Raw genomic sequence first — 22,876 nt, 5'->3', positions numbered from 1 at the left:
ACTCTGATAAAGAAGAAGAGAGAGATGTGTGACATGTATCGGAAACAGGGAGCAAATAAGCTACTTGATGAGTATAGGAAAGTGCAAAAATACTTAAGAAATAAATCAGGAGAGCTAAAAGAAGACATGAGGTAGCTTATCTCTAACTATTGAGTCCCCTTTCACTGCCACTCTCCTCGTCTTCACCCTCCATTCTGCACTGCAGAACCAGACTCAATGCCAGAGATCCGGCTGCCGTAGCTTGTCCCAGGTGAGTCATCCCCCCCAACAGTGACCAAATCGGTATACCTGTTGTTGATGTATAAGATAATGGGAGGCATTGATCATGTGGATAGTCAGAGGCTGAAATGGCTAACTCGAGAGGACACAGGTTTAAGGTGCTGGGGAGTAGGTACAGTGGAGATGTCAGGGGTAAGTTTTTCCACTCAGAGAGTGGTGAGTGCGTGGAATGGGCTGCCGGCGACGGTGGAGGACAGTCTTTTAAGTCTTTTAGCTTCTTCCCCTTTCCTTTTCGGCCCGAAACGTGAAACAAGAGAAGATCTGCAGACGCTGGAAACGGAGGAGGTCCTGATCAAAAGAATGCAGGGATATAGGAAGGAAGCTGAGAAGCATGACCTCAAGGGTAGTAATCTCGAGATTGCTGCCTGTGTCACGCGACATTCAGGATGGGAATAGGATGAGGAGGCAGATTAATGCGTAGCTGAAGAACTGGAGCAGGGGGCGGGGATTCAGATTCAGATACACAGAAACATAGAAAACCTACAGCCCAATACTGGCCCTTCGGCCCACAAAGTTGTGCCGAACATGTCTCTACCTTAGAAATTGAACAGGCAGAGGCGAGGATAGGTTCTGGTAAGCTTTGATTTGTTCATTTACAGTAGTGAGAAAGCACGGTAGGGTATTGGAATGCTCCTCTTGCAGGATGTGGGAAGTCAGGGAGACCTCCGGTGTCCCTGACAACGACACCTGCAAGAAGTGCATCCAGATGCAGCTCCTAACATACCGGATTAGGGAACTGGAGCGGGAGCTGGATGACCTCCCGATGATTTGGGAGAATGCGGGGTTTATAGATAGTAGCTACAGGGAGGCAGTTACGCCAAAGGAGCAGCGCACAGGTAATTGGGTTACCGTTAGGCGAGGGCAGGGGAAAGGGCAGGCAGAGCAGGGCTCCCCTGTGGCCATTCCCCTCAACAACAAGTATACCGATTTGGAAACTGTTGGGGGTGGGGGGATGACTTACCTGGGACAAGCTGCGGAAGCCGGATCTCTGGCACTGAGTCTGGTTCTGCAGTGCAGAAGGGAGGGGGGGAAGAAGAGGAGAGCGGTAGTGATAGGAGACTCGATAGTTAGATGTACAGACAGGAGGTTCTGTGGTCGCGACAGAGACTCCCGGATGGTTTGTTGCCTCCTGGGTTCCAGGGTCAGGGATGTCTCTGATCACATGCACAGCATTCTGAAATGGGAGGGTGAGCAGCCCAGATGTCATGGTACACATCGGTTCCAATGACGTAGGAAGAAAGAGTGAGGAGGTCCTGAAGAGAGAGTATAGAGAGCTTGGTGGGAAGTTAAAAAGCAGGACCTCGAGGGTGGTAATCTCAGGATTGCTACTTGTGCCACGTGCCAATGAGGGTAAGAATAGGATGCTCTGGAGGATGAACACGTGGCTGAGGAACTGGTGTAGGGGGGGTAGCGTTTCAGATTTCAGGATCATTAGGACCTCTTCTGGGGCAGGTGGGTACTGTACAAGAGAGACGGGTTACACCTGAACTGCAGGGGGACAAATATCCTTGCAGGGGGGTGTGTTAGTGCTGTTGGGGGGGAGGGGTTAAACTAGATTTGCAGAGGGATGGGAACCAGAGTGCCAGAGCGGATAGTGGAGCGGGGATGAAATTAAATGATGTTAAAGTTTAATGCAAAGTCACAAATAGAAGGGTTGTGTGTGGTGGTAATAATCTTCTGAGGTGTGTCTATTTCAATGCGAGGAGTATTGTGGGGAAGGCTGAAGAGCTGAGGGCGTGGATTGGCACGTGGAACTATGACATTGTAGCCATTACTGAAACTTGGCTACAGGAGGGGCAGGACTGGCAGCTTAATATTCCAGGGTTCCGATGTTTCAGACGTGATAGAGGCAGAGGGATGAATTGTGGGGGGGGGGGGGGAGGGAATAGCATTGCTAGTCAGGGAAAATGTTACAGCAGTGCTCAGGCAGCACCGATTACAGGCCTTATCTACAGTGGCTATATGGGTGGAGCTGAGAAACAAGAAAGATATGACCGCATTAATGGGGTTGTATTCTCGACCACACAGCAGTCAGCGAGAATTGGAAGAGCAAATCTGCAGAGAGATAGCAGACAACTGCAGGAAACATAAAGTTGTGATTGTAGGGGATTTAATTTTCCACATATTGATTGGGACTCCCACACTGTTAAAGTTCTAGACGGGTTAGAGCTGATAAAATGTGTCCAGGAAAGTTTGCCAAATCAATATACGGAGGAACCGATAATGGAATATTAGATCTCTTATTAGAAAACGAGTTGGGACGGGTGACGGAAGTGTGTAAAGGGGAACTCTTTGGTTCCAGGGACCACAACACCATTAGTTTCAACTTGATCATGGATAAAGATAGACCTGGTCCTCGGGTTCAGTTTGGAAACTGGAAAAAGGCCAAATATGAAGAAATGGGAAAGTATCTAAAAAGCGTGGATTGGGACAGGTTGTTCTCTGGCAAGGATGTCGTTGGTAAGTGGGAGGCCTTCAAAGGAGAAATTTTCAGAGTGCAGAGTTTGTATGTTCCTGTCAGGGTTAAAGGCAAGGTGAACAAGAATAAGGAACCTTGGTTCTTAGGGATATTGGAACTCTGATAAAGAAGAAGAGAGAGATGTGTGACATGTATCGGAAACAGGGAGCAAATAAGCTACTTGATGAGTATAGGAAAGTGCAAAAATACTTAAGAAATAAATCAGGAGAGCTAAAAGAAGACATGAGGTAGCTTATCTCTAACTATTGAGTCCCCTTTCACTGCCACTCTCCTCGTCTTCACCCTCCATTCTGCACTGCAGAACCAGACTCAATGCCAGAGATCCGGCTGCCGTAGCTTGTCCCAGGTAAGTCATCCCCCCCAACAGTGACCAAATCGGTATACTTGTTGTTGATGTATAAGATAATGGGAGGCATTGATCATGTGGATAGTCAGAGGCTGAAATGGCTAACTCGAGAGGACACAGGTTTAAGGTGCTGGGGAGTAGGTACAGTGGAGATGTCAGGGGTAAGTTTTTCCACTCAGAGAGTGGTGAGTGCGTGGAATGGGCTGCCGGCGACGGTGGAGGACAGTCTTTTAAGTCTTTTAGCTTCTTCCCCTTTCCTTTTCGGCCCGAAACGTGAAACAAGAGAAGATCTGCAGACGCTGGAAATGGAGGAGGTCCTGATCAAAAGAATGCAGGGATATAGGAAGGAAGCTGAGAAGCATGACCTCAAGGGTAGTAATCTCGAGATTGCTGCCTGTGTCACGCGACATTCAGGATGGGAATAGGATGAGGTAGCAGATTAATGCGTAGCTGAAGAACTGGAGACAGGGGGCGGGGATTCAGATTCAGATACACAGAAACATAGAAAACCTACAGCCCAATACCGGCCCTTCGGCCCACAAAGTTGTGCCGAACATGTCTCTACCTTAGAAATTGAACAGGCAGAGGCGAGGGTAGGTTCTGGTAAGCTTTGATTTGTTCATTTACAGTAGTGAGAAAGCACGGTAGGGTATTGGAATGCTCCTCTTGCAGGATGTGGGAAGTCAGGGAGACCTCCGGTGTCCCTGACAACGACACCTGCAAGAAGTGCATCCAGATGCAGCTCCTAACATACCGGATTAGGGAACTGGAGCGGGAGCTGGATGACCTCCCGATGATTTGGGAGAATCCGGAGTTTATAGATAGTAGCTACAGGGAGGCAGTTACGCCAAAGGAGCAGCGCACAGGTAATTGGGTTACCGTTAGGCGAGGGCAGGGGAAAGGGCAGGCAGAGCAGGGCTCCCCTGTGGCCATTCCCCTCAACAACAAGTATACCGATTTGGAAACTGTTGGGGGTGGGGGGATGACTTACCTGGGACAAGCTGCGGAAGCCGGATCTCTGGCACTGAGTCTGGTTCTGCAGTGCAGAAGGGAGGGGGGAAGAAGAGGAGAGCGGTAGTGATAGTAGACTCGTTAGTTAGATGTACAGACAGGAGGTTCTGTGGTCGCGACAGAGACTCCCGGATGGTTTGTTGCCTCCTGGGTTCCAGGGTCAGGGATGTCTCTGGTCACATGCACAGCATTCTGAAATGGGAGGGTGAGCAGCCCAGATGTCATGGTACACATCGGTACCAATGACGTAGGAAGAAAGAGTGAGGAGGTCCTGAAGAGAGAGTATAGAGAGCTTGGTGGGAAGTTAAAAAGCAGGACCTCGAGGGTGGTAATCTCAGGATTGCTACTTGTGCCACGTGCCAATGAGGGTAAGAATAGGATGCTCTGGAGGATGAACACGTGGCTGAGGAACTGGTGTAGGGGGGGTAGCGTTTCAGATTTCAGGATCATTAGGACCTCTTCTGGGGCAGGTGGGTCCTGTACAAGAGAGACGGGTTACACCTGAACTGCAGGGGGACAAATATCCTTGCAGGGGGGTGTGTTAGTGCTGTTGGGTGGGAGGGGTTAAACTAGATTTGCAGAGGGATGGGAACCAGAGTGCCAAAGTGGATAGTGGAGCGGGGGTGAAATTAAATGATGTTAAAGTTTAATGCAAAGTCACAAATAGAAGGGTTGTGTGTGGTGGTAATAATCTTCTGAGGTCTGTCTATTTCAATGCGAGGAGTATTGCGGGGAAGGCTGAAGAGCTGAGGGCGTGGATTGGCACGTGGAACTATGACATTGTAGCCATTACTGAAACTTGGCTACAGGAGGGGCAGGACTGGCAGCTTAATATTCCAGGGTTCCGATGTTTCAGACGTGATAGAGGCAGAGGGATGAACTGTGGGGGGGGAGGGAATAGCATTGCTAGTCAGGGAAAATGTTACAGCAGTGCTCAGGCAGCACCGATTACAGGCCTTATCTACAGAGGCCATATGGGTGGAGCTGAGAAACAGGAAAGATATGACCACATTAATGGGGTTGTATTATAGATCACCCAATAGTCAGCGAGAATTGGAGGAACAAATCTGCAGAGAGACAGCAGACAACTGCAGGAAACATAAAGTTGTGATAGTAGGGGATTTTAATTTTCCGCATATTGATTGGGATTCCTGTATAGTTAAAGTTCTAGACGGGTTAGAGTTTGTAAAATGTGTCCGGGTAAGTTTTCCAATTCAATATATGGAGGTACCGATAATGCAATATTAGATCTCTTATTAGAAAACAAGTTAGGACAAGTGACGGAAGTGTGTAACACTTTGGTTCCAGTGACCACAACACCATTAGTTTCAACTTGATCATGGATAAAGATAGACCTGGTCCTCGGGTTCAGTTTGGAAACTGGAAAAAGGCCAAATATGAAGAAATGGGAAAGGATCTAAAAAGCGTGGATTGGGACAGGTTGTTCTCTGGCAAGGATGTCGTTGGTAAGTGGGAGGCCTTCAAAGGAGAAATTTTCAGAGTGCAGAGTTTGTATGTTCCTGTCAGGGTTAAAGGCAAGGTGAACAAGAATAAGGAACCTTGGTTCTTAGGGATATTGGAACTCTGATAAAGAAGAAGAGAGAGATGTGTGACATGTATCGGAAACAGGGAGCAAATAAGCTACTTGATGAGTATAGGAAAGTGCAAAAATACTTAAGAAAGAAATCAGGAGGGCTAAAAGAAGACATGAGGTAGCTTATCTCTAACTATTGAGTCCCCTTTCACTGCCACTCTCCTCGTCTTCACCCTCCATTCTGCACTGCAGAACCAGACTCAATGCCAGAGATCCGGCTGCCGTAGCTTGTCCCAGGTAAGTCATCCCCCCCAACAGTGACCAAATCGGTATACTTGTTGTTGATGTATAAGATAATGGGAGGCATTGATCATGTGGATAGTCAGAGGCTGAAATGGCTAACTCGAGAGGACACAGGTTTAGGGTGCTGGGGAGTAGGTACAGTGGAGATGTCAGGGGTAAGTTTTTCCACTCAGAGAGTGGTGAGTGCGTGGAATGGGCTGCCGGCGACGGTGGAGGACAGTCTTTTAAGTCTTTTAGCTTCTTCCCCTTTCCTTTTCGGCCCGAAACGTGAAACAAGAGAAGATCTGCAGACGCTGGAAATGGAGGAGGTCCTGATCAAAAGAATGCAGGGATATAGGAAGGAAGCTGAGAAGCATGACCTCAAGGGTAGTAATCTCGAGATTGCTGCCTGTGTCACGCGACATTCAGGATGGGAATAGGATGAGGTAGCAGATTAATGCGTAGCTGAAGAACTGGAGCAGGGGGCGGGGATTCAGATTCAGATACACAGAAACATAGAAAACCTACAGCCCAATACCGGCCCTTCGGCCCACAAAGTTGTGCCGAACATGTCTCTACCTTAGAAATTGAACAGACAGAGGCGAGGATAGGTTCTGGTAAGCTTTGATTTGTTCATTTACAGTAGTGAGAAAGCACGGTAGGGTATTGGAATGCTCCTCTTGCAGGATGTGGGAAGTCAGGGAGACCTCCGGTGTCCCTGACAACGACACCTGCAAGAAGTGCATCCAGATGCAGCTCCTAACATACCGGATTAGGGAACTGGAGCGGGAGCTGGATGACCTCCCGATGATTTGGGAGAATGCGGGGTTTATAGATAGTAGCTACAGGGAGGCAGTTACGCCAAAGGAGCAGCGCACAGGTAATTGGGTTACCGTTAGGCGAGGGCATGGGAAAGGGCAGGCAGAGCAGGGCTCCCCTGTGGCCATTCCCCTCAACAACAAGTATACCGATTTGGAAACTGTTGGGGGGGGGGATGACTTACCTGGGACAAGCTGCGGAAGCCGGTTCTCTGGCACTGAGTCTGGTTCTGCAGTGCAGAAGGGAGGGGGGAAGAAGAGGAGAGCGGTAGTGATAGGAGACTCGATAGTCAGATGTACAGACAGGAGGTTCTGTGGGTCGCGACAGAGACTCCCGGATGGTTTGTTGCCTCCTGGGTTCCAGGGTCAGGGATGTCTCTGATCACATGCACAGCATTCTGAAATGGGAGGGTGAGCAGCCCAGATGTCATGGTATACATCGGTACCAATGACGTAGGAAGAAAGAGTGAGGAGGTCCTGAAGAGAGAGTATAGAGAGCTTGGTGGGAAGTTAAAAAGCAGGACCTCGAGGGTGGTAATCTCAGGATTGCTACTTGTGCCACGTGCCAATGAGGGTAAGAATAGGATGCTCTGGAGGATGAACACGTGGCTGAGGAACTGGTGTAGGGGGGTAGCGTTTCAGATTTCAGGATCATTAGGACCTCTTCTGGGGCAGGTGGGTCCTGTACAAGAGAGACGGGTTACACCTGAACTGCAGGGGGACAAATATCCTTGCAGGGGGGTGTGTTAGTGCTGTTGGGGGGGAGGGGGTTAAACTAGATTTGCAGAGGGATGGGAACCAGAGTGCCAGAGTGGATAGTGGAGCGGGGGTGAAATTAAATGATGTTAAAGTTTAATGCAAAGTCACAAATAGAAGGGTTGTGTGTGGTGGTAATAATCTTCTGAGGTCTGTCTATTTCAATGCGAGGAGTATTGCGGGGAAGGCTGAAGAGCTGAGGGCGTGGATTGGCACGTGGAACTATGACATTGTAGCCATTACTGAAACTTGGCTACAGGAGGGGCAGGACTGGCAGCTTAATATTCCAGGGTTCCGATGTTTCAGACGTGATAGAGGCAGAGGGATGAATTGTGGGGGAGAGGGAATAGCATTGCTAGTCAGGGAAAATGTTACAGCAGTGCTCAGGCAGCACCGATTACAGGCCTTATCTACAGAGGCCATATGTGTGAAGCTGTGAAACAGGAAAGATATGACCACATTAATGGGGTTGTATTATAGATCACCCAATAGTCAGCGAGAATTGGAGGAGCAAATCTGCAGAGAGACAGCAGACAACTGCAGGAAACATAAAGTTGTGATAGTAGGGGATTTTAATTTTCCGCATATTGATTGGGATTCCTGTATAGTTAAAGTTCTAGACGGGTTAGAGTTTGTAAAATGTGTCCGGGTAAGTTTTCCAATTCAATATATGGAGGTACCGATAATGCAATATTAGATCTCTTATTAGAAAACAAGTTAGGACAAGTGACGGAAGTGTGTAAAGGGGAACACTTTGGTTCCAGTGACCACAACACCATTAGTTTCAACTTGATCATGGATAAAGATAGACCTGGTCCTCGGGTTCAGTTTGGAAACTGGAAAAAGGCCAAATATGAAGAAATGGGAAAGGATCTAAAAAGCGTGGATTGGGACAGGTTGTTCTCTGGCAAGGATGTCGTTGGTAAGTGGGAGGCCTTCAAAGGAGAAATTTTCAGAGTGCAGAGTTTGTATGTTCCTGTCAGGGTTAAAGGCAAGGTGAACAAGAATAAGGAACCTTGGTTCTTAGGGATATTGGAACTCTGATAAAGAAGAAGAGAGAGATGTGTGACATGTATCGGAAACAGGGAGCAAATAAGCTACTTGATGAGTATAGGAAAGTGCAAAAATACTTAAGAAAGAAATCAGGAGGGCTAAAAGAAGACATGAGGTAGCTTATCTCTAACTATTGAGTCCCCTTTCACTGCCACTCTCCTCGTCTTCACCCTCCATTCTGCACTGCAGAACCAGACTCAATGCCAGAGATCCGGCTGCCGTAGCTTGTCCCAGGTAAGTCATCCCCCCCCAACAGTGACCAAATCGGTATACTTGTTGTTGATGTATAAGATAATGGGAGGCATTGATCATGTGGATAGTCAGAGGCTGAAATGGCTAACTCGAGAGGACACAGGTTTAAGGTGCTGGGGAGTAGGTACAGTGGAGATGTCAGGGGTAAGTTTTTCCACTCAGAGAGTGGTGAGTGCGTGGAATGGGCTGCCGGCGACGGTGGAGGACAGTCTTTTAAGTCTTTTAGCTTCTTCCCCTTTCCTTTTCGGCCCGAAACGTGAAACAAGAGAAGATCTGCCGCCGCTGGAAATGGAGGAGGTCCTGATCAAAAGAATGCAGGGATATAGGAAGGAAGCTGAGAAGCATGACCTCAAGGGTAGTAATCTCGAGATTGCTGCCTGTGTCACGCGACATTCAGGATGGGAATAGGATGAGGTAGCAGATTAATGCGTAGCTGAAGAACTGGAGCAGGGGGCGGGGATTCAGATTCAGATACACAGAAACATAGAAAACCTACAGCCCAATACCGGCCCTTCGGCCCACAAAGTTGTGCCGAACATGTCTCTACCTTAGAAATTGAACAGGCAGAGGCGAGGGTAGGTTCTGGTAAGCTTTGATTTGTTCATTTACAGTAGTGAGAAAGCACGGTAGGGTATTGGAATGCTCCTCTTGCAGGATGTGGGAAGTCAGGGAGACCTCCGGTGTCCCTGACAACGACACCTGCAAGAAGTGCATCCAGATGCAGCTCCTAACATACCGGATTAGGGAACTGGAGCGGGAGCTGGATGACCTCCCGATGATTTGGGAGAATGCGGGGTTTATAGATAGTAGCTACAGGGAGGCAGTTACGCCAAAGGAGCAGCGCACAGGTAACTGGGTTACCGTTAGGCGAGGACAGGGGAAAGGGCAGGCAGAGCAGGGCTCCCCTGTGGCCATTCCCCTCAACAACAAGTATACCGATTTGGAAACTGTTGGGGGGGGCGGGGGGATGACTTACCTGGGACAAGCTGCGGAAGCCGGATCTCTGGCACTGAGTCTGGTTCTGCAGTGCAGAAGGGAGGGGGGAAGAAGAGGAGAGCGGTAGTGATAGGAGACTCGATAGTTAGATGTACAGACAGGAGGTTCTGTGGTCGCGACAGAGACTCCCGGATGGTTTGTTGCCTCCTGGGTTCCAGGGTCAGGGATGTCTCTGGTCACATGCACAGCATTCTGAAATGGGAGGGTGAGCAGCCCAGATGTCATGGTACACATCGGTACCAATGACGTAGGAAGAAAGAGTGAGGAGGTCCTGAAGAGAGAGTATAGAGAGCTTGGTGGGAAGTTAAAAAGCAGGACCTCGAGGGTGGTAATCTCAGGATTGCTACTTGTGCCACGTGCCAATGAGGGTAAGAATAGGATGCTCTGGAGGATGAACACGTGGCTGAGGAACTGCTGTAGGGGGGTAGCGTTTCAGATTTCAGGATCATTAGGACCTCTTCTGGGGCAGGTGGGTCCTGTACAAGAGAGACTGGTTACACCTGAACTGCAGGGGAACAAATATCCTTGCAGGGGGGTGTGTTAGTGCTGTTGGGGGGGAGGGGTTAAACTAGATTTGCAGAGGGATGGGAACCAGAGTGCCAGAGTGGATAGTGGAGCGGGGGTGAAATTAAATGATGTTAAAGTTTAATGCAAAGTCACAAATAGAAGGGTTGTGTGTGGTGGTAATAATCTTCTGAGGTCTGTCTATTTCAATGCGAGGAGTATTGCGGGGAAGGCTGAAGAGCTGAGGGCGTGGATTGGCACGTGGAACTATGACATTGTAGCCATTACTGAAACTTGGCTACAGGAGGGGCAGGACTGGCAGCTTAATATTCCAGGGTTCCGATGTTTCAGACGTGATAGAGGCAGAGGGATGAACTGTGGGGGGGGGGGGGGAGGGAATAGCATTGCTTGTCAGGGAAAATGTTACAGCAGTGCTCAGGCAGCACCGATTACAGGCCTTATCTACAGAGGCCATATGGGTGGAGCTTAGAAACAGGAAAGATATGACCACATTAATGGGGTTGTATTATAGATCACACAATAGTCAGCGAGAATAGGAGGAGCAAATCTGCAGAGAGACAGCAGACAACTGCAGGAAACATAAAGTTGTGATAGTAGGGGATTTTAATTTTCCGCATATTGATTGGGATTCCTGTATAGTTAAAGTTCTAGACGGGTTAGAGTTTGTAAAATGTGTCCGGGTAAGTTTTCCAATTCAATATATGGAGGTACCGATAATGCAATATTAGATCTCTTATTAGAAAACAAGTTAGGACAAGTGACGGAAGTGTGTAAAGGGGAACACTTTGGTTCCAGTGACCACAACACCATTAGTTTCAACTTGATCATGGATAAAGATAGACCTGGTCCTCGGGTTCAGTTTGGAAACTGGAAAAAGGCCAAATATGAAGAAATGGGAAAGGATCTAAAAAGCGTGGATTGGGACAGGTTGTTCTCTGGCAAGGATGTCGTTGGTAAGTGGGAGGCCTTCAAAGGAGAAATTTTCAGAGTGCAGAGTTTGTATGTTCCTGTCAGGGTTAAAGGCAAGGTGAACAAGAATAAGGAACCTTGGTTCTTAGGGATATTGGAACTCTGATAAAGAAGAAGAGAGAGATGTGTGACATGTATCGGAAACAGGGAGCAAATAAGCTACTTGATGAGTATAGGAAAGTGCAAAAATACTTAAGAAAGAAATCAGGAGGGCTAAAAGAAGACATGAGGTAGCTTATCTCTAACTATTGAGTCCCCTTTCACTGCCACTCTCCTCGTCTTCACCCTCCATTCTGCACTGCAGAACCAGACTCAATGCCAGAGATCCGGCTGCCGTAGCTTGTCCCGGGTAAGTCATCCCCCCCAACAGTGACCAAATCGGTATACTTGTTGTTGATGTATAAGATAATGGGAGGCATTGATCATGTGGATAGTCAGAGGCTGAAATGGCTAACTCGAGAGGACACAGGTTTAAGGTGCTGGGGAGTAGGTACAGTGGAGATGTCAGGGGTAAGTTTTTCCACTCAGAGAGTGGTGAGTGCGTGGAATGGGCTGCCGGCGACGGTGGAGGACAGTCTTTTAAGTCTTTTAGCTTCTTCCCCTTTCCTTTTCGGCCCGAAACGTGAAACAAGAGAAGATCTGCCGCCGCTGGAAATGGAGGAGGTCCTGATCAAAAGAATGCAGGGATATAGGAAGGAAGCTGAGAAGCATGACCTCAAGGGTAGTAATCTCGAGATTGCTGCCTGTGTCACGCGACATTCAGGATGGGAATAGGATGAGGTAGCAGATTAATGCGTAGCTGAAGAACTGGAGCAGGGGGCGGGGATTCAGATTCAGATACACAGAAACATAGAAAACCTACAGCCCAATACCGGCCCTTCGGCCCACAAAGTTGTGCCGAACATGTCTCTACCTTAGAAATTGAACAGGCAGAGGCGAGGGTAGGTTCTGGTAAGCTTTGATTTGTTCATTTACAGTAGTGAGAAAGCACGGTAGGGTATTGGAATGCTCCTCTTGCAGGATGTGGGAAGTCAGGGAGACCTCCGGTGTCCCTGACAACGACACCTGCAAGAAGTGCATCCAGATGCAGCTCCTAACATACCGGATTAGGGAACTGGAGCGGGAGCTGGATGACCTCCCGATGATTTGGGAGAATGCGGGGTTTATAGATAGTAGCTACAGGGAGGCAGTTACGCCAAAGGAGCAGCGCACAGGTAACTGGGTTACCGTTAGGCGAGGGCAGGGGAAAGGGCAGGCAGAACAGGGCTCCCCTGTGGCCATTCCCCTCAACAACAAGTATACCGATTTGGAAACTGTTGGGGGGGGCGGGGGGATGACTTACCTGGGACAAGCTGCGGAAGCCGGATCTCTGGCACTGAGTCTGGTTCTGCAGTGCAGAAGGGAGGGGGGAAGAAGAGGAGAGCGGTAGTGATAGGAGACTCGATAGTTAGATGTACAGACAGGAGGTTCTGTGGTCGCGACAGAGACTCCCGGATGGTTTGTTGCCTCCTGGGTTCCAGGGTCAGGGATGTCTCTGGTCACATGCACAGCATTCTGAAATGGGAGGGTGAGCAGCCCAGATGTCATGGTACACATCGGTACCAATGACGTAGGAAGAAAGAGTGAGGAGGTCCTGAAGAGAGAGTATAGAGAGCTTGGTGGGAAGTTAAAAAGCAGGACCTCGAGGGTGGTAATCTCAGGATTGCTACTTGTGCCACGTGCCAATGAGGGTAAGAATAGGATGCTCTGGAGGATGAACACGTGGCTGAGGAACTGGTGTAGGGGGGTAGCGTTTCAGATTTCAGGATCATTAGGACCTCTTCTGGGGCAGGTGGGTCCTGTACAAGAGAGACGGGTTACACCTGAACTGCAGGGGGACAAATATCCTTGCAGGGGGGTGTGTTAGTGCTGTTGGGGGGGAGGGGTTAAACTAGATTTGCAGAGGGATGGGAACCAGAGTGCCAGAGTGGATAGTGGAGCGGGGGTGAAATTAAATGATGTTAAAGTTTAATGCAAAGTCACAAATAGAAGGGTTGTGTGTGGTGGTAATAATCTTCTGAGGTCTGTCTATTTCAATGCGAGGAGTATTGCGGGGAAGGCTGAAGAGCTGAGGGCGTGGATTGGCACGTGGAACTATGACATTGTAGCCATTACTGAAACTTGGCTACAGGAGGGGCAGGACTGGCAGCTTAATATTCCAGGGTTCCGATGTTTCAGACGTGATAGAGGCAGAGGGATGAACTGTGGGGGGGGGGGGGGGGGGGGGGGGGGGAGGGAATAGCATTGCTAGTCAGGGAAAATGTTACAGCAGTGCTCAGGCAGCACCGATTACAGGCCTTATCTACAGAGGCCATATGGGTGGAGCTTAGAAACAGGAAAGATATGACCACATTAATGGGGTTGTATTATAGATCACACAATAGTCAGCGAGAATAGGAGGAGCAAATCTGCAGAGAGACAGCAGACAACTGCAGGAAACATAAAGTTGTGATAGTAGGGGATTTTAATTTTCCGCATATTGATTGGGATTCCTGTATAGTTAAAGTTCTAGACGGGTTAGAGTTTGTAAAATGTGTCCGGGTAAGTTTTCCAATTCAATATATGGAGGTACCGATAATGCAATATTAGATCTCTTATTAGAAAACGAGTTAGGACAAGTGACGGAAGTGTGTAACACTTTGGTTCCAGTGACCACAACACCATTAGTTTCAACTTGATCATGGATAAAGATAGACCTGGTCCTCGGGTTCAGTTTGGAAACTGGAAAAAGGCCAAATATGAAGAAATGGGAAAGGATCTAAAAAGCGTGGATTGGGACAGGTTGTTCTCTGGCAAGGATGTCGTTGGTAAGTGGGAGGCCTTCAAAGGAGAAATTTTCAGAGTGCAGAGTTTGTATGTTCCTGTCAGGGTTAAAGGCAAGGTGAACAAGAATAAGGAACCTTGGTTCTTAGGGATATTGGAACTCTGATAAAGAAGAAGAGAGAGATGTGTGACATGTATCGGAAACAGGGAGCAAATAAGCTACTTGATGAGTATAGGAAAGTGCAAAAATACTTAAGAAATAAATCAGGAGAGCTAAAAGAAGACATGAGGTAGCTTATCTCTAACTATTGAGTCCCCTTTCACTGCCACTCTCCTCGTCTTCACCCTCCATTCTGCACTGCAGAACCAGACTCAATGCCAGAGATCCGGCTGCCGTAGCTTGTCCCGGGTAAGTCATCCCCCCCCCAACAGTGTCCAAATCGGTATACTTGTTGTTGATGTATAAGATAATGGGAGGCATCGATCACGTGGATAGTCAGAGGCTTTATCCCAGGGCTGAAATGGCTAGCAGGAGAGGACACAGTTTTAAGGTGCTGAGGAGTAGGTATAGAGGTGATGTCAGGGGTAAGTTTTTCAGTCAGAGAGTGGTGAGTGCGTGGTATGGGCTGCCGGTGACGGTGGTGGAGAGTCTTTTAAGAGACTTTTGGATAGGTACGTGGTGCTTAGTAAAATAGAGGGTTATGGGTAACATTTCTAATGTAAGGACATTTTCAGTACAGCTTTGTGGGCCGAGGGGCCTGTATTGTGCTGTGGGTTTTCTATGTTTCTAATACCGTATCAATCTCTGCCTTAAGTACACCCAACGACCTGGCCTTCACAAATTCACCACCCTTTGGCGAAAGAAATTTCTCCGCACCTCTTTGTTGAAAGGGGGGCCCTCTATCCTAAGGCTGTGCCCTCTTGTCCTAGACTCTCCTACCATGGGAAACATCCTTTCCACGTCTAGTCTGTCCAGGCCTTCCAGGACATTCTGGATGGGAGGGTAAACAGCTAGTGGTCGTGCTGCACATAGGTACCAACGATATAGGGAGAAAACGGGATGAGGTCCTACAAGGTGAATTTAGGAGATAGACTAAAAAGTAGGACCACAAAGGTAATAATCTCTGGATTACTGCCAGTGCCACGTGCTAGTCAGAGTAGAAATAGGAGGATATTTCAGTTGAATACGTGGCTTGAAAAATGGTGCAAGGGGGAGGGATTCACATTTCTGAGGCATTGGAACCAGTTCTGGGGGAGGTGGGACCGGTATAAACAGGATGGTCTGCACCTGGGCTGGACTGGAACCAATGTCCTTTGCTACTGTTGTTCAGGAGGCTTTAAGCTAATGTGGCAGGGGGCTGGGAACAAGTGCAGAGAGACAGAGGGGTGTAAAATGAGGGTAGAAGCAAAAAGTAGTAAGGTGAAAAGTAAAAGTGGCAGGCAGGCAAATCCAGGGCAAAAAGCAAAAAAAAGCCACTTTTCAACATAATTGTATAAGGGTTAAGAGTGTTGTAAAAACAAGCCTGAAGGCTTTGTGTGTTAATGCGAGGAGCACTCGTAACAAGGTGGATGAATTGAATGTGCAGGTAGTTATTAATGAGTATGATATAGTTGGGATCACAGAGACATGGCTCCAGGGTGACCAAGGATGGGAGCTCAATATCCAGGGATATTCAATATTCAGGAGGAATAGACAGGAAAGAAAAGGAGGTGGGGTAGCATTGCCGGTTAAAGAGGAGATTAACGCAATAGAAAGGAAGGACATTAGCCTGGAGGATGTGGAATCGATATGGGTAGAGCTGCATAACACTGAGGGGCATAAAACGCTGGTGGGAGTTGTGTACAGGCCACCTAACAGTAGTAGTGAGGTTGGGGATGGCATTAAACAGAAAAATAGAAATGTGTGCAAAAAAGGAACAGTAGTTATAATCGGTGACTTCAATCTACATATAGATTGGGTGAACCAAATTGCTAAGGGTGCTGAGGATTTCTTGGAATGTATGCGGGATGGTTTCCTGAACCAACATGTCGAGGAACCAACTAGAGAGCAGGCCATTCTGGACTGGGTATTGAGCAATGAGGATGGGTTAGTTAGCAATCTTGTCGTGCGAGGCCCCTTGGGTAAGAGTGACCATCATATGGTGAAATTCTTCATTAAGATGGAGAATGACATAGTTAATTCAGAAACAAAGGTTCTGAACTTAAAGAAGGGTAACTTTGAAGGTATGAGACGTGAATTAGCTAAGATAGACTGACAAATGATACTTAAAGGGTTGACGGTGGATATGCAATGGCAAGCATTTAAAGATCGCATGGATGAACTACAACAATTGTTCATCCCAGTTTGGCAAAAGAATAAACCAGGGAAGGTAGTGCACCCGTGGCTGACAAGGGAAATTAGGGATAGTATCAAGTCCAAAGAAGAAACATATAAATTAGCCAGAAAAAGCAGCACACCTGACGACTGGGAGAAATTCAGAGACCAGCAGAGGGCTTAATTGGGAAAGGGAAAAAAGATTATGAGAGAAAGCTGGCAGGGAACATAAAAACTGACTGTAAAAGCTTTTATAGATACGTGAAAAGAAAAAGATTGGTCAAGACAAATGTAGGTCCTTTACAGTCAGAAACAGGTGAATTGATCATAGGGAACAAAGACATGGCAGACCAATTGAATAACTACTTTGGTTCTGTCTTCACTAAGGAGGACATAAATAATCTTCCAGAAATAGTAAGGGACCGAGGGTCTAGTGAGATGGAGGAACTGAGGGAAATACATGTTAGTAGGGAAGTGGTGTTAGGTAAATTGAAGGGATTAAAGGCAGATAAATCCCCAGGGCCAGATGGTCTGCATCCCAGAGTGCTTAAGGAAGTAGCCCAAGAAATAGTGGATGCATTAATGATAATTTTTCAAAACTCCTTAGATTCTGGATCAGTTCCTGAGGATTGGAGGGTGGCTAATGTAACCCCACTTTTTAAAAAAGGAGGGAGGGAGAAACCGGGGAATTATAGACCAGTTAGTCTGACATCAATGGTGGGGAAAATGCTAGAGTCGGTTATCAAAGATGTGATAACAGCACATTTAGAAAGCGGTGAAATCATCGGACAAAGTCAACATGGATTTGTGAAAGGAAAATCATGTCTGACGAATCTTATAGATTTTTTTGAAGATGAAACTAGTAGAGTGGATAGGGGAGAGCCAGTGGATGTGGTATATTTAGATTTTCAAAAGGCTTTTGACAAGGTCCCACACAGGAGATTAGTGTGCAAACTTAAAGCACATGGTATTGGGGGTATGGTATTGATGTGGATAGAGAATCGGTTGGCAAACAGGAAGCAAAGAGTGGGAGCAAACGGGAGCTTTTCAGAATGGCAGGCAGTGACTAGCGGGGTACCGCAAGGCTCAGTGCTGGGACCCCAGTTGTTTACAATATATATTAATGATTTAGACGAGGGAATTAAATGCAGCATCTCCAAGTTTGCGGAAGACACGAAGCTGGGTGGCGGTGTTAGCTGTGAGGAGGATGCTAAGAGGATGCAGGGTGAGTTGGTTAGGTTAGGTGAGTGGGCAAATTCATGGCAGATGCAATTTAATGTGGATAAATGTGAAGTTATCCACTTTGGTTGCAAGAACAGGAAAACAGATTATTATCTGAACGGTGGCCGATTAGGAAAAGGGGAGGTGCAACGAGACCTGGGTGTCATTGTACACCAGTCATTGAAGGTGGGCATGCAGGTACAGCAGGCGGTGGAAAAGGCAAATGGTATGTTGGCATTCATAGCAAAAGGATTCGAGTACAGGAGCAGGAAGGTGCAACTGCAGTTGTAAAAGGCCTTGGTGAGACCGCACCTAGAATATTGTGTGCAGTTTTGGTTCCCTTTTCTGAGGAAAGACATTCTTGCCATAGAGGGAGTACAGAGAAGGTTCACCAGATTGATTCCTGGGATGGCAGGACTTTCAAATGAAGAAAGACTGGATCGACTAGGCTTATACTCACTAGAATTTAGAAGATTGAAGGGGGATCTTATAGAAACGTATAAAATTCTAAAGGAATTGAACAGGCTAGATGCAGGAAGATTGTTCCCGATATTGGGGAAGTCCAGAACGAGGGTCACAGCTTAAGGATATTGGGGAAGCCTTTTAGGACCGAGATGAGGAAAAACTTCTTCACACAGAGAGTGGTGAATCTGTGGAATTCTCTGCCACAGGGAACAGTTGAGGCCGGTTCATTGGCTATATTTAAGAGGAAGTTAGATATGGCCCTTGTGGCTAAAGGGATCAGGGGGTATGGAGAGAAAGCAGGTACAGGGTTGTGAGTTGGATGATCAGCCATGATCATACTGAATGGCGGTGCAGGCTCGAAGGGCCGAATGGCCTACTCCTGCACCTATTTTCTATGTTTCTATGTTTCAACATTCGAAAGGTTTCAATGAGATCCCGCCTCATCCTTTTGAATTCAGGCGTGTACAGACCCAGAGCCATCAAACGCTCCTCGTGTGGTAACCCTTTCATTCCTGGAATCATCCTTGTGATCCTCCTCTGGACCCTCCACATCTTTTCTAAGACGAGGAGCCCAAACCTGTTCCCAGTACTCACGGTGAGGCCTCACCAGTGCCTTATAAATCCTCAGCATCACATCCCCGCTCTTGCAGTCTAGACCTCTTGAAATGAATGCTAACATGGCATTTGCTCAACCTGCAAGTTAACCTTTAGGGTGTTCTGCACAACGACTCCCAAGTCCTCCTTTATTTCAGACTTTTGGATTGTCTCCATCTTTAGAAAAATAGTCTGCACATTTATTTATGCATTATAAATGTGCAGGCTATTCGTTTATTCTAACACCGCGTTTCATTTTCCATTTTCTTGCCCGTTCTCCGAATGGGCCTCAGTCCTACCTGTTTCACCAGCACGACCCGCCCCTCAACCAGTTTTCGCAGCGTCAACAAACGTGGCCACAAAGCCATCTATTCCATCATCGAAAAATCATTGATGTCCAGCATGAAAAGAAGCGCTCCCGACGCCGACCCCTGCGGAACAGCACCGGTCGCTGGCCGCCAGCCCGACAAGAATCCCCTCATTCTCACTCGCTGCCTCCTGCCAGTCAGCCATGTTCGTAACTTCCCTGCAATACCACGGACCCTTAAATTTGTAAGCAGCCTCACGTGTGGCACCTTGTCAAAGGCCTTCTGAAAGTCGGCGTCCTCTGCATCCCCTTTATATGTGCTACTTTGCAGCATTAGGGGAAGGCGCATGGAGCTTTAGAAAAATAGGAGGCGCATGGAGCTTCAGAAAAATAGGAGGCGCATGGAGCTTCAGAAAAATAGGAGGCGCATGGAGCTTCAGAAAAATAGGAGGCGCATGGAGCTTCAGAAAAATAGGAGGCGCATGGAGCTTCAGAAAAATAGGAGGCGCATGGAGCTTCAGAAAAATAGGAGGCGCATGGAGCTTCAGAAAAATAGGAGGCGCATGGAGCTTTAGAAAAATAGGAGGCGCATGGAGCTTCAGAAAAATAGAAGGCGCATGGAGCTTCAGAAAAATAGGAGGCGCATGGAGCTTTAGAAAAATAGGAGGCGCATGGAGCTTTAGAAAAATAGGAGGCGCATGGAGCTTTAGAAAAATTCCAGGCAGCTTCTAGAGTAGTCGGCACAACATCGTGTAAAGTGCTGCAGGATTCCGCGTTCCGTGCACTGAAGTGGGCTCGGAATGTAAAAGCAGACCAGCTGCATTTATGGCGCAATACTGACAGGTCTGCAGCTGGTGCTCTGCTCTCTCCGGCTCGGTGGCGACATCCGTCCCCAGCGACGGCGCTTGTGCTTTCCCTTCCCCCCCCCCACCCCACCCACCCCCTTAGTGCCCCCGGTTGGTAGACACCGGCCGCAACCGGTACTCTGACCGCGCGGCCGTGCGTCGCGCAGCCTGGTAGCGCGCTCTGTGCCTGCAGTCACGGGGCATTCCCGTGACCAGAGAAAAAGTGCGTGCGTGTGTGTGTGTCTTCTGCCTCTATAATGCATTTGCATAGCTGCCGAGAAACAAAGAACCGAAAGCGGCCAGCTACCCTGCGGGTCGACGGGCATTTGTGGGGCTCTGCGCCAAATACCACGGACCCAGACTGAGTCGGCACAGACGCGGCCACCATTCAGCGTTTGGCCGATTCCGCTTTCCCCGCACCCTTCCCCTTCCCCCCCCCCCCGCATCCGAGCATCGGGTCCGGACGCCTTCTGACTCTACCTGCCTTCGCCGCCCGCTTCTCGATGCCCGGCCAGTTACGAATCGCCCCCGGCGATTGATGAAGGATTGACGACTCAGACGTCCAACTGCACAGCCCCTCGCCAGGCTGGCTTCGCCGGGCCAGATTTTCCGTGTGCGCGATCAGATCTCAGGAGAGACAAACCGACACCAGATCCGGCAGCCGAGCGGAAACGGGCGCCCTGCGGAAGCAGCTCCAACCAACAGGCAGTAAAGTCATTTCCTCCCCCACCCCCTCCCCGTGCCCTCCATCCTCTCGTCCTTCTCTCTCCCTCTCCGTCCCTCCCTCCTTCGCACTCTCCCTCTCTCACTCTCTCTACTCCCACTCTCTCCCTCACTTCCTCCCTACCTCCCTCCAAGCCATCTCTCCCCTTCCCTCCCGCCCTACCCCCATCCCCCACCTCTTCTCTCCCTCTCGATCACTCTCTGACTCCCTCCCTCCATTCCAACCTAACTCTCTCACTCCCCTCTCTCCTTTTTCTATCTATCTCTCTCCCTCCCTCCAATCCCCTCTCTCACCTTCCCTGCCTCCTTCCCTCCATCACTCTGTCCCTCGCTCCCTTCCTCCGTCTAACCTTCCCAGTCTCTGCCTCTCATTCCCTCTCCCCTTTCCTCCCTCCAACGCTCCCTCTCGCTCTCTCTTCCACCCTCGTTTTCTCCCTCCATTCCGCCCTCTCTCTCTCCCTCCCTCTGTCTCCCACCCCCATTCACTCTCCATCCCGCCCTCTCCCACCCTCTCTCTCTCTCTCTCTCTCTCTCTCTCTCTCTCTCTCTCTCTCTCTCTCTCTCTCTCTCTCTCTCTCTCTCTCTCTCTCTCTCTCTCTCTCACTCTCTCCCTCTCTCTCGCTCTCTCTCTATCGCTCTCTCTCACTCTCTCTCCGTCAGGTGGAAGGGGGGTGGGGCTGTTTACTGATCGCAGATTCAAGCCCCGGGCCTTTGCAACAGGAGACCGGAGACCATCCTCTGCCGAGAGCTGCAGATATCTCCTCCTCACTGTCAGTCAACGCAGAGGATGGTGCAGGAAGCTGCAGGTGGCCGTCCTCTGGGTCACCTCCATCATACACACTCGCCTCAGAAAGCTGGCACCCGTTATTGAGAACCGCCCCCCCCCCCACTACCCTGGACATGCTCTCTTTTTATCTCTACTATGCTCTTGTAGGGACAGGAGCCTGAAAACACACACCCAACGTTTTAGAGAAAGATTCTTTCGTCTGCCATTTGACGAACAGATTTCTGAATGTATGCAATGCGTTTTCAGTGCATATAGGTTTATGGTCCCATGATAACGCCACGACTGGAAATGTTGAATTCGAGCAGAGGGTCTCTTCCAAATCGGTAACAGTTGTGCTTTGTGTTTTTTTTTTCTTTCTGTGGGTAACTGTCGCCAGCTGCAACCCCGATTATTCGCCGGATGTCGTCGCCCCCTGGCTTTCACTGTGTGGCGGCAGCTGTCGCTCACGTCACGAGCAGCTCAGTCACTCACAAGGGGAGGGGCTTGCCGTTTGCTTTCAGCTCAATCCATCGAGGCGATCAAATTGGACGCGATCGACCCCTGTCACTGATTGTTTCCGTGTACAATAGACAATAGGTGCAGGAGTAGGCCATTCGGCCCTTCTAGCCAGCACCGCCATTCACTGTGATCATGGCTGATCATACACAATCAGTACCCCCGTTCCCGCCCTCTCCCCATATCCCTTGACCCCGCTATCTATAAAAGCTCTATCTAACTCTCTCTTGAATGCATCCAGAGACTTGGCCTCCACTGTCTTCTGGAGCAGAACATTCCACATATTCACCACTCCCTGGGTGAAAAAGTTTTCCCGCATCTCAGTTCTAAATGGCCTACCCCTTATTCTTAAACTGTGGCCTCTAGTTCTGGACTCGCCCATCAGCGGGAACATGCTTCCTGCTTCCAGCGTATCCAATCCCTTAATAATCTTATATGTCTCAATCAGATCCCCTCTCATCCTTCTAAATTCCAGTGTATACAAGCCCAGTCGCTCCAATCTTTCAACATTTGACAGTCCCGCCATTCCGGGAATTAACCTTGTGAACCTACGCTGCACTCCCTCAATAGCAAGAATGTCCTTCCTCAAATTTGGAGACCAAAACTGAACCCAATACTCCAGGTGGGGTCTCACCAGGGCCCTGTACAGCTGCAGAAGGACCTCTTTACTCCTATACTCAATTCCTCTTGTTATAAAGGCCAGCATGCCATTAGCTTTCTTTACTGCTTGCTTTGTGATATGGTGCAACTCAAACTACCTGCGTCTCAATATCACCAAGACCAAGGAGATGGTGGTGGACTTTAGGAGATCTAGGCCTCATATGGAGTCAGTGATCATTAATGGAGAATGTGTGGAGCAGGTTAAGACCTACAAGTATCTGGGAGTACAGTTAGACGAGAAGCTAGACTGGACTGCCAACAGAGATACCTTGTGCAGGAAGGCACAGAGTCGACTGTACTTCCTTAGAAGGTTGGCGTCATTCAATGTCTGTAGTGAGATGCTGAAGATGTTCTATAGGTCAG

General features: G+C 48.6%; 1 protein-coding gene across 1 annotated transcript in view; it reads right to left on the bottom strand.

Moving 5' to 3' along the window:
- LOC140721464 (beta-1,3-galactosyltransferase 5-like) overlaps positions 1-20,474 on the bottom strand; it is a 56,083-nt gene extending 35,609 nt beyond the window's left edge. The window contains exon 1 of the mRNA XM_073036285.1: positions 20,329-20,474. The gene's annotated coding sequence lies outside the window, so the exon portion shown is untranslated. The remainder of the gene's footprint in view (positions 1-20,328) is intronic.
- Positions 20,475-22,876: the final 2,402 nt, after the last annotated feature.

This window comes from Hemitrygon akajei, unplaced genomic scaffold (genome assembly GCF_048418815.1).
Source record: "Hemitrygon akajei unplaced genomic scaffold, sHemAka1.3 Scf000055, whole genome shotgun sequence".
Lineage (NCBI taxonomy): Eukaryota > Metazoa > Chordata > Chondrichthyes > Myliobatiformes > Dasyatidae > Hemitrygon > Hemitrygon akajei.
This window is presented reverse-complemented; position numbering and strand designations above follow the sequence as displayed.